Below are 12,352 nucleotides of genomic sequence, written 5' to 3' on the forward strand. Positions count from 1 at the left end.
AATGTGGAGAAAAGTGAATTTGTTACGCTGTGACCAAAGTGTACGACAAAACGGAGCATGGTTACTTATGGCTGTAACAGCTTTACAGTGACATTTGTCACTATAATGAGTTCAAATGTGAGTCCGTTTAAGTGAAAAGCTAGAGCTCTGACAGATGGACTGCACTAATTATAAATAATACCACTGGGGCTGAATGACTACTTAAAGAAAACAGGTTTGGGCAATTCAATTAGGTACATAAGTATATAAGAAAAGAAAACTTTGAGTCAGAGTTACTACAGTTTAGTATTTTCTGTTTCGGTTGAACTTCCATTGTTTAACAATGTTTGGTTTTAGTTTTTAGATAGAACATTTATTTTAAAAAGAAAAAAGTAAAAATATACCAGTACTTTTTGAGTACTCCATGCACACATGGACTAGCAACTGACAAAGACAAAAACTAGTTCTCTGTTCTAGTTAACTACATTACTTTCACAGCTAGTTTTAGTTTTTAGTTTAGTTTAAGGTAAGCATAACTTCTTTGGCAATAATTAACATAAAAGATAATAAAACAAAATAATCACCGTTTAATTTTTTTTAAATATAATTTTTTACAAGTGCACGCTAGTTGACGTTTTATGATAGCTGTAATTACCGGAAGTGAAGGTCAATTAAAAATGGTGGTTCATCTTCCCTTGAAGTGAAGTCGTAGATGTGGAGACACTGTGGCAAGTTGAAGCAAATCCCACAGGTGAATAAACGTTTTAAGGGTTTAAATAAAACGTTATTAAAGTAATCTGCACACAGCAAAGGCAGCTTTAGCTGAGTTAGCCAAACGGAGCTGTAGCTTTACTGTTGTTACAAGTCAGATTGAATTTGAACTCGGAGCCTTCACAGGATTTAAAGGTGGATTTACACTTTACAGCGAGAACCAGCCGACATGCCACCTCTGCGTGCTGGGCTGCTGTGCACAGGTATGTTGCCAAAACGAATCCCCCGTTTTCAAAGAGTGAGATTGTGGGTCATATACAGTGTGTGTGCTCTGTGTACTAGTTATATAAGAAATTCCTACCTCCATGAGGCTGAATGTTAGCTGTTTTTTGGGAGTAATTGTGAAGAGCTGTTGATTCATGTTAGTACTGCAGGCTGTAACATAGCTGGAGGTGCTGTGCTGTGCTGTGTTGTGTCTAATTGATACAGACGAGGTGGATGAAATTCAACCAACGCAGCATGTTTTATCTCAATACAGTGCTAATATTATCCAAAACTCCCAGTTACTGCCATTATGTTTTCTACACTTGTTACTAATTGCACTGCTAATCCTGCCATTATTAGCTTTTAAACATGTCGTTTGTGTGATTGACTGCTTCCCCTGAAACTGTATGTTAGCAACGTAATCCTCAGATCTTTTACCAAGGAAAATTTATCTGTGGACGCAGGTAAGAGGTGGGCTGAACATTTACAGACCCACTAATCAGCCATTTCAGCTTTTCTGGCTCCATTGTGTTTCCATTGCACTCACGGGGTGATGTAATAATATTGTGTCGCCTTTGACCTCGATTTACAGCCAGACAAAACAACAATGGTGGGAACCAAAATGGGTTCTGCATAACTAGGTCTGTGTGGTGAGTTTTAGACTGTTGGTGGGGCTACGTGAGAGAGCAGCAGTCTGCTGTTGCTTCTGATAGATTGATGCCCCCTCCTCAAAATTCAGCTGTTTCTGAATGTAACCACAGCCCTGACAGGGAGTTGTTTGTTTGTTTGTTTGTTTGTTTTATGATGCTCTGAGCTGCTTACACTGATCTTAGAGCAGCAGTTCCTAATGTCCCCTGCTCTAAAACAAATACCATAATGTTAAAATATTCCTGCAAAAGCATAATAATATAGGCCTACTTAAAGTGCGCAAGGTTAAAGTCTATTTGTGAGCAGTTCATCATAATTACTGATGCATGAAAATCTTCATTAATATAAATGAATGTTCATTAATTCCATTAATATTGAGGCTGGTAAAGGTGGTGATTATAGCTATGATTTTTATATTAACTGCGAAAATAAAGTCTCACTTTGTTATGTCCAACAAGACTGGTCAGGTTAGGTAGCACTGGCCGGTCGACCACACGAGCAGCGACCTGAACCAAAACAATGGAAAATGCACAACAAGACAAAACTACCTATACAGAGTCCATGTATGGTATGTAAAACAGTCTTCAATCATAGCTTTTTGCACACAATTCAACATTTATTTAATGTTTAACTTGTACAAAACAGAAAAGTTAGGTTAGATTTTAATGATAAATATTTAGATTTAAATCAAATTTTAAAAACTCCGGTGTAGTCAGTCAAAACAAACACACAAAAAGGCAACACCACATTGAGAACTGCGTTGATTTCAATCTAAAAGTTGGCAGCCGTGTCCCAAGTTAGTGCGAGTGTTGCTCACTACGCTGGTTTGCAACCTTTCCACAATACATGCTTTGATTCTTCACTCATTCTCATTTTCTTCATTCTTCATTTGACAGTTTGTGGTTTATGTTGTAATCACCTATGTTGCACCTGCAAATCAGGAAATAATGCAGACAGTGCAGTGACCTTTTCACTTACCTTTGATTTGGTTTTGGCAAAAGCAGACAGTGTGACCCTGTTTGTGCTCAGCTTCAGTGAAAAATTTCAGCCACCTGTTTCTCGCTGGTCATAAAAGCTCAGAGTAGCTGATCTGTTTTTTTTGTTCCCCTTGTGTTCCAGTAAAAGGTCCTACCCTATACTGTGTGTGCCGTTGTTTAAGCTTTGCAAAGTCAAATTGCATTCATTGTAAGTGACTCCTGAAGGCAAACGTAAAACAAAAACAATGTCTGACAGTAATTCGAGCTTTCATTCATGTATTAAAATCCCGTGTTGTGACATTCTGGTCATATGCTGAGCTATTTTTTTCTAAACCAGTTTATTTAACATGGTGAATTAAAGTGTCAGGTCTAATGTCTGTTATCTTGTCATCCCTGCTGCCCTGAGATGCATTCGACAGGCTCTCTGACTCCTAGTCACATGGGTTTTATGGCATTTCAAGTCTCTCGTTGAAATGATTTATGTGGTCGGCACAGATGTTGCTCACATCCTGATTTTTCATTCAATTACTGAATCTATCTTGCTGTTTTAATTATGGCTATGAAAAGTCCCATATTCCTCCTCTTCAGCTGCACTCCACAGCCCATATTAGGGCCCTGAGATAATCTGGGCATGCGTGTGGCTGTCAGGTACTTGTTACTTGTTTCCTTTCTTCTTTGTTTGTTGTTGAGTTGGCAGTTTGTCGTTGAAGAAAGTTTCTTGTGCTGGTAGACGTAGATTAACTTGGCTCGAGCTTTTAATGATCCACACTGCAACATGTCAGGTCCTGTCATGTGTTTTTGTTAGGTACGAGCTTCCTTAAAGCTGTAAAAATGTTGCAATTTAGGTGTGGCTCTTATTTGCCTACATAAGGAAAATAGTCCACTTAGTGATAAGAAGCCTTTTCCAAAATGTCAAGTTAATTTTTATTTTTAATCACAATCACATTTCTGTTGACTTAACCTCCGTCAAGTCAACAGATATGTGATTGAGGGAAGTGTTAGGGTTTTTCAGAAACTAGATGCCTTAAAGTTCTGCTGTTATAAGCTTTTATATTTAGAAAAAAGAAGGCCGGGTTGTAACACCAAAACATTTGTCAACCTCCACCCTCAGCAGAGCGCTGGGCAGTGGTTAACTTTGTCCAAATAAATGTTAAATGATTTAGCCTAGTCTATTTTTAATGAGTAGAAATAATTAATCAGATACTGACTGAAGAGATCATAAGTCATAAACTTTGCCTTGTTTTTGTTTGTTTGTTTGTTTTTTCTGTCTACCTTCTTTAAAGTTTTTGGAGCTGTTTTTATGTGTGTGAAATTGCTACAAAGACTCCCTGATACACTGATGGAAACATTGTATCTCTAACCCTGTCCTTAACAGTTGCCAGCGACCTTGTGGTTTTAAGAGGTTAAATGTAGCAATATTATTCTTCAAAAATAGTATACAGGTAAAAAAAAAAAAAACTAATTTCTTTGCAAACATAATTTTTCGTCACGTCAGATTCATTTCATTTATGATTAGTCAAAGTTTGGAGTAGTTTGTAGTGTTTACATTTTTTTTTCTTTTTTTTGTCCTACAAATACTTGCCGTCATTTTAATCTCTAAACTTTGTAAACTGGCAGTTTTTGGTTTGTTTTTTTTTTTTGTCATTTTGCTTCAATTAAGGCTGCCACTTCTTTCAAACAGGGGCCAACTTGTTTGGAGGCACAGCTCATTCACGTCTTTCCAAAGTTTGTAACACTGCATCCTGTTCATCATTCTCACTTCTTTGAAATGATATTCAAAACATCCACAGAGCATTACTCTTGACAGTCAAATGGCAGCTTGCATGGCATAACAAGATGACACATCTGAGGTTGATAAGGGAGATAACAAGATGCACATCCTCAGTTCTCGGAAGTGCTCGCCAGCAGTCGTAGTGGCGCTGCACACATCTGAAGCTCTCTCCCCGGTCCTCGGAGTATCAGCTTGGCGACACTCTACCTGCTTTCCTTTCTCTCTGAGGTTTTGTTTTTCCTCCTTAAGTGGCTGAGCTGCTCTCCACATCTCCAGCAGACCTCATACATTTTTATTGCCATCTGGAGAATACAACAGGTCTTAACAATGGGGCTCTTGCTGGAAAAAACTGCTTACTGTGGAGACCAACTCAAAGTCAACTTGACTAATTTGGCTGCCCATGACCTAGTGCGTGTGTGTTTGCATCTGGCCTAAGCATGGGGGAACATGAAAGTATGCTATAATTGTATTGTTTTCTTGGATACCTGCTAGATTGTTAAGGTAGCTATTGTTCAGTTTCTATCAGCGGGTTTTACACATACAGTAAAGGCTCAGAAGTGTTAGTAAAACTGTAAAGAAGTAGAAAAATATTATGCCTGTGTACCGCTAGCTGATGTTGAGCCATTTATATTAAGCTGGAGTTGACTAAAACGGTGTGCTTGGCTCACCGGATACATCAAGTGAAGAATTACGGGGATTCAACCCAACGTCGAGGCTGCAAACCCCAACTTGCCTGTAGTTAAGCCAACTTTTCAACCGATCCTCATTGAAAATGTTAATGTGCAGAAGGCTAATTTACCAGTCTTATTTATTAGGAGGAAAAAACAAACAAAATAAACAAAAATCATAAATGAGGTTAAACATTGTCAAACACTACATCTGTATGTAGGTGCCAGCTGGAACTGTTAATCACATTCAGTAACACGACTGCCATACGGTTGGCTTTTTGAAGGACCGCATACAAGTGGGTCTCTGTATCCTCTGCATTAAATGTCCATAATATTTCTGTGTGTGTTGCCAGAGAACTACACAAATAGACATCAATGGTGTCGTGAACAAAGTTCACTGTGATTGGGTTCACACTTTTGTTGAATGAAACTATACAGGAGGACCAGACTGAAAGTGCCTTCTGTATATGTATGCATCAAGACTTTGTGCGTTTCAGCAAATAATCTTCTCGCGCTGTGCCTCCCACCTCCCCCTCCTTCCCTTCCGTTTCCCAGGAGCACCGTAGTTTGATGGGCCGTCCCAGACGCCAGTTGACATTTTGTCCCCAGTCCGACCGGATGCCACATAAAAAATTCACTCAGGCGAGAAGCCAGGAGGAATACCCAGCTCCCCCCTTCCCCCAGCGTGTGCATCTCAGTGGGGAGTGCAAGGTGAGCAGAACTTGAGCTTGTCATGGCTGCACGCCTCTGACAAACATAAGTAGATGCTAATGGCAAAATCGTGACAGAGCAGAGTCCCACCACCATATGGCTAATTGCCACAACAATATCCTCTGTGTTATTAATCACGTTTTCATAGTGTGCCATGATAATTGGAATAATTAGGAGGGGAACAGGCACTGGGACGCCTCTGCAACATCCCTTGCTTGGAAAAAATGAGAAACCTTGCAAAAAATGTGACACTTTCCTTTCTCTGTCCTCCACGTTTGATCCTCCCTTGTGCCTGCAAGTATTCTCACTCACCTTCTTCCCCTTTCTTTTGCCTACAGTTTCCTCCCCTGTTCAATCCCTGAGCCTCCTTTAGCTTGCTAATCACTCTCTTGCTCCCCATTTCCCCATCTTGTTTACAGTTTTGCAGTGAAAAATGGAGTTGATAATTAATGAATACAGTGACTTATCGTGCCTATCGTGGGGACTTTGGCTATGAGTCGTTCTGGGGTGTGTTGGGGGCATTCAGGTAGCTGAATGAGGCCACATGCACTACTGAGTCTGAACAATGACTATTGCAAGGGGTTAACTCTTTATGGGTCAGGCCATTGCTTTCTCACTTATTTGTTTATTTTATTTATTTTTTATTAATTTATTTTTTTTTACAGTAGTGCAGGTTGCCATATTTTAATTTGGTCTGCTATAATGTGTGTGTGTGTGTGTAGGGGGGAAGAGGTCAGTGAGTCATAGCTGCATGGTTGTGCTGCAAATGATAAATGTTTAATACATTATTCAGAATCATACTGGTTGTGCAGGGTTTTCAGACCTTCACAATTCAATAGGTACTCCTCGAGCACTTTATAGCATCCTGTGGGCTATGATTTACTATTCAGCAAGCTGCTCTGCAGTTTGGCCCATAAATTTCCCCGTTTATCTGGAAGCAACCTTAATGCCTCGGTGATAGCCCGTGCATTTTGAGAACCTAACTCTATTGATTCTGACAGCGAGTCAATCAATAGGACATCTGTAGCATTACAGGGAATTCCGGTTGCTTGTTTTTCCTCTGCCGAAACAGTCCAAGAGAAGAATCCAACTTTTCGGTGCAGCTAGTATTAAAGATGCCATTCCTTGAGCTGCATGACCTCCATCAGAAAAATAATGGGTGGATTGAAGGAGATACAAAGATGGAGGTCATCAGTGGGACAGGGAGAAGTAATCATAGAAAAGCGATCAGAGTAAATAGGGTAGAAATATGGAGTCAGGACATAGATTATAGTAATGATCTATAAACAGAAGCAGCTCCTGTTGTGGCTGTTGTTTCCTGTTTATTGGAGAAGCACTGCTGAGGTACTTGAGACGGCGTTGCTGTAACAGTTTTCACTGTAGGTTTCTTCGATGCCTCCTGTTGGTTCCAAACGTCTTGCCCTGACATGTGGAAACGAATCAATCGGTTTATTAATGCCGTTAGGCACAGCGTCACTACAGCAAACTGTAACTACGCCTATTTCTAAAGCGAAATCTGAATTAGATTTCATCTGTAAATTACTTTCCCTATGTGTTAATACGTTCAGGATTTTTTTTTAATTTTTTTATTTTTATGCCTCACATATTTTCACTCCAATAACAAAGGGTGTGCTTATGCATTTATGAGGATTAAAGCTTTGAAATATAAGATCTCTTTTATGTATTGCAATCATTTCATATAGGTAGTTTCGGGTAGGTTTTGTTTTTGCCTGTAGATCCTTCTGATATTTTTTTTGTGGAACACCTTGAGCAAGGCCTTGAAATATTTGGGGGGGAAAGTGGAATGAGGTTTAGAGAATCACTTGTTGTATTTTATAATTTCACTGTTTTCTCTAATCACTCTGAGGGTCTCCATAATGACTAGACTCTCTATTTAAGCAATTAGCCTCTCGCGGGCACCCTGTTAACACCATTCACACCTCCCTCAGTATCACTTATCAACACTTCAGATGACACAGCCGAAGACCAAGCTATTTTTTCCTCGCCACACTTCCCACTCATTCACTTCTCTTTTTCACAACTCTCTCTATTTCTTGCTCCATCATCCTCTCACTCTGTCATCCAAAGACATGTAGTCTACACTCTTACAAAGGCACAGATCCCCACACCTCATCGGTTTTGTGCAAATACAGATAATAATTGTGGTTAAGTTAAACCTCAGTGGGTCAAGTTTAAAAAGCACAGATTTTAAAAAGTGCTGCTGTCCCAAGGTCGGCATGCTTTTATGCCAACGTGTGTCCTCGGCTAGAGAATTGTACCCTAAAATATCTGAAAGTAAAAAATTTTGTTTTTTCTTACTAGTAATTATCAACTCAAATTTTAATGAGGCTGTAATACTGGAGTTATACTCACGAGATACACAATTAGAAACATTAAAACCACTGACAGGCCGAGTTAATAACATTCATTATATAATTACAGTGGCAGCTGTCAAAAGGTGGGATATATTAAGCACCGAGTGAACACTCAGTTCTCGAGGTTGATGGGAAGCAGAAAAAATCAGCAACCTCCAGGATCTGAAATGACTTTGACAAGTCCAATTGTGATGGTTAGATGAGTAGATTGAGTGGGTCATCTCCAAAATAGCAGGTGTTATGGAGGGTTCTTGGTATGCTGTAGGTCTGGTACCTACCAAAAGTAGCCCAGGGAAGAATAAATGTTGAACTAGTGACAGGGCTGTGGGTACCTAAGTCGATGCATGTGGAGAGTGAAAGCCGGCTCATGGAGTCCCGTAGAAAAGCCACTGTAGCAGTTGGTTGTACCTTTTGTCTGGATGAGGTCGCTCATGTTGTAAGTGTTTAAATGGTCCTATTTTAGTCCAACTGACTTTAATTCATACGTTGCAGACACTGCAACAGCATATAAATCCAAGCCAACATGACGAGCTGATTGATGAGCTACACAACTTTGTCTTGGTTGGGAGACCAGGCCTCAGCATCACCTGATGTGTTAACACCAGAGGAAGTTTGGAACTATTGTTGAGTCGGCAGAGAGTTGGTGACTTCTACCCACCATGCTCTTTAGCCCTCAGTCACCCCATCCTGTAAATTCATGTGGTCTGCCACCTCGATGCTGAGTTGCTGTGGTTCCTATGCTTCCACTTTGCAATAATACCACTTATAGTTGATTCCATGGAATCAACTATGAGGACTGACATTTCACAAACGGACTTGTTGCAGTGGTGAGATTGTATTACAGTACTGTGCCTATATTCTGTGAGCTTTCTAGAACAGCCCATTCTTTCACATGTTCACCTATTTGTAAAAACAGACTTCATTGCTACATGCTGGATTTTACCTGTGGCAACAGGACTGAAAGCACCTGAATTCTAACTTTAAGAGGTGTGGCCTAATACGTTTACGCACATAGTGAAGTTAGTGGTGTATCAGCAAGAGGAAGCCCTACATAACAGTGAAGGTCTGTGCGTCTCTAAAACCAACTCTAGCCCTGGCTCCTCCACTGGTGCCTTCCACAAACTTCAGCTGCTGTTGTGTTCATGGTTTCATTCACTGACCACCTGCCCTTGAGCATAGCTTGTCAAGGGGTTTAAGTCAAAAATCATCCTCACATGTGAACTTTCAATAAGTTAGGGAGAATTAGGTGGAGATATTTCCCCCGTTGTCCTTTTCCACATGTAGCTCACCTTTAATCATTCCTATGATTGGCACATTACCCCAGAACTTGATTATAGAGCAATGAAAGAAGGCAGCCTGAGCTGATGAACCAAGCTTTCTTTGAAAAGGTGTGTGTGCGTGCGTGCGTGCGACCGACCGACTGACCGACCAACCGACCAACCGACCGACCAGCACCACGGTACACTAAGGGAAGGGCACAGGCCGTGTGACTCTGTGGAAAATGATCTGCAGGGAAACTTTGGTCCCAATATTATTGTGGATGTTATTTTTACTTGTTCTGCAATAGCGTTTAGGTAATAATACTGCTTAATGGCAGTTTCATTGCAGAAGGATAAAATACCCTGCAACACTTCAAAAAATATCCAGGGTTAGTTTGTGTCTTGCTGTGTTCATGTATCTCTACTTTGAGCATAAACGTATTTACACAGACTTACTCTTTTTGATTCAGATGAAAGCACCATATATCTGTACTGTACTTGCTGATCTTTTTTAACTTTTGAAACTAATTGTAACTGAAATAAGAAAGGCAGGAAGTCACCTAAGCCACTTGAATACTGATATGTCTTGAGGTTAGTGTGACTAGGGTCTGTTCAAAAGCTCAAAGTTACTGTTGGGATAAATAAAACTGTATAGATTTTAGCTGATAAGCAGACAGCATTAAAAGGAAGGATTGGCGTTTGTTAGTGGGGTATATTCTGGCCAGTCCTCAGTTTTTAACAGTGTTTGTTAAATAACTGAAGATTCTTTGTATACATCCTTCTCTTCAGGCACAGTTTTAGCTCCTTTAAAAAAAGAAAGAAGAAAAAAAAAAACACACAAAACCTGTTGCCTTCTTCTCTGGACTTGAGTTGTTTAGAAAAATTATGGCTCCTCAGCGCCACCCACTCAGGTTAACTGAACCATCCTAATTATTTGGCCTCTTCAGCATCTGCCTGCAAGAAATGTTTATAGCCTGCCAGCAAACTCCAATCTGTCACAGAGACATCGAATACTATCTGGTGTTATGTGTTTATAGTTGTGTGTGATATATGCTGAATAGGCAGAAGAGAATTATGGTTCTTATATAGAATTAGGAGGGGGGGGTGTTGCATTTCTACCCCCTGTGTTGTCATTCAGACAGTTATGGACCCAAGAATGGCAAAAAGCAGCTGCTCCTCTGACCATAAAGCCCCGAGCCGAGCCCTTAATTGTTCCCGCTCGCACAGGGAATTATTTCCACCCTGGCCCACCCTTGGGAACAGGAGATGAGGAAAGAAGAGGAGACAGTACGGTGGGAGGGGGGCAGGAGGGGATGTGAGGGATGGACAAAATGGCAGTATTGATGGCAAGGTGTGGGCAGATTTTGGCACAGCCATCTGAAGGTGTGGGTGGCAGGTTGAGAAGTCTTCCTCTTTCACAGCTCCTACAAAAACCTAAAGACTTGAGACTGAAACTGGGTCATGACTGAAATTGGGGTGCTGTATATGGATTTTGAATGTTGCATGTAGGCTGCTACTTTTCAGCTGCATGTTTTTATATTTAAAAAAGAAACAGTTTATTCAGTACAGTGCCACTGAGATATAGATGAGTCTCCCTGGCCTAGAATAGCTCTGCTATTGGCCAGGTAAAAATGTTTTAAATGGTTCACAGGTTTTATAACATGACACTTTAAACAAATTAATTTCATGATACACCACTAATGCCAACCTAATTACAAGGTACATTATAGGTTCTTAATACATTGCTATTTTTATTCTGAAAGAGTTACATGTCTGTGCAATAATTCTTGCTCTGTGTTGGATTAGAATGGACTTGAGAAGTCTGAACCTATCCTGCTTATTAAAGATGTAATAATTTTATTTGTTTGATACAACATAAAAGCTACACACTTACTATTTTCCGACTCACTTCAATCCTTTATTTATATATCACCAAATAACAACAGTTGTGTCAAGGTGCTTGATGTTGTAAGGTAAACTCTCATTGATACAGAGAAAACAGAGAAAACTCCAACAATTAGATGACCCACTATGAGCAAGCACTTTGGCAACAGTGGCAAGGAAAAACTCAATTTTAACAGGAAGAAGCTTCTGTCAGAACCAGGCTCGGGGAGAGGTGGCCATCTGCTAGGAGGTAGACACAGTCGCTAGTCGGTATAGTGTCTTATCACCCATAGCATGCTAGCAGGGTTAGCTTTAAAGCTGAGCAGATGCTGTTCGAGTTTAATGAACATGTATGATGTGTTCCTTCCCGAGCAGTCGTAGTTTGTTAAGAAAGAGAGATCGGAAAGGTCACTTGGTGGCTTTAATTTATGGCTGTGCAATTAATCAAGTTTTAATCGTAATGACAGTTTAATGACAACAATTAAATGAATATGATTGACTGATACTGAATATGCCAATAGAATCCAGAGCAGAATCAAATGCTCCCTAATTAACCACCTGACCACGTGCCCACATGTGGTCAGGTAGCACAGGTGTTCCTGCACCGTGCAGCTTGAAGTTTCTTCTAAATCAAAAGACGGCTATAAAACCAATAACAGACTGTCAAAAACAAAAATCAAATGTCTGGGACAGCAGAAGGCGAAGAGCTTGTCTCTTGAAGCGGATCATCATCTGTTGTTTAGAATTACTTTGGATTTAAGCCAAGTAATGTTAACCAAGAAGAAATCATGTGCAAAGTTGAGTTGTGTCTGCGCCGCAAAGCAAGATAGCGACTTATTCAGCCACATGAAAACGCAACAGACTGCGTGTATAATGATTGCATCAAGGCTGCGAAACAGTGCAGTGGCTGCTGACGTGAACAGCCCAACATCAGCTCAGACGTGCGTGCAAGAGCGCCGGTGGAACACGTCAACGTGTCCGTCAAGCTCACAGACACGCTGAAATCGCCGAGGCGGTCTCATTACGTTTGGTCAAAGATGAGCGTCCTGTAAAGACGGTGATTGGCTAAGACTTTACGACAATTTTAGATTTTTCTGTTTTTCAG

General features: G+C 40.4%; 1 long non-coding RNA gene across 2 annotated transcripts in view; it reads left to right on the forward strand.

Moving 5' to 3' along the window:
- Positions 1-514: 514 nt before the first annotated feature.
- Positions 515-12,352, forward strand: part of LOC120732879 — a 51,244-nt gene continuing 39,406 nt past the window's right edge. Inside the window, exons 1-2 of one of the 2 annotated variants that reach the window (XR_005695697.1) lie at positions 515-953; positions 5,574-5,729. This is a non-coding gene — a long non-coding RNA (uncharacterized LOC120732879). The remainder of the gene's footprint in view (positions 954-5,573; positions 5,730-12,352) is intronic. The other variant, XR_005695698.1, reaches the window with a different exon arrangement.

This window comes from Simochromis diagramma, unplaced genomic scaffold (genome assembly GCF_900408965.1).
Source record: "Simochromis diagramma unplaced genomic scaffold, fSimDia1.1 OVJJ01000361.1, whole genome shotgun sequence".
NCBI lineage: Eukaryota > Metazoa > Chordata > Actinopteri > Cichliformes > Cichlidae > Simochromis > Simochromis diagramma.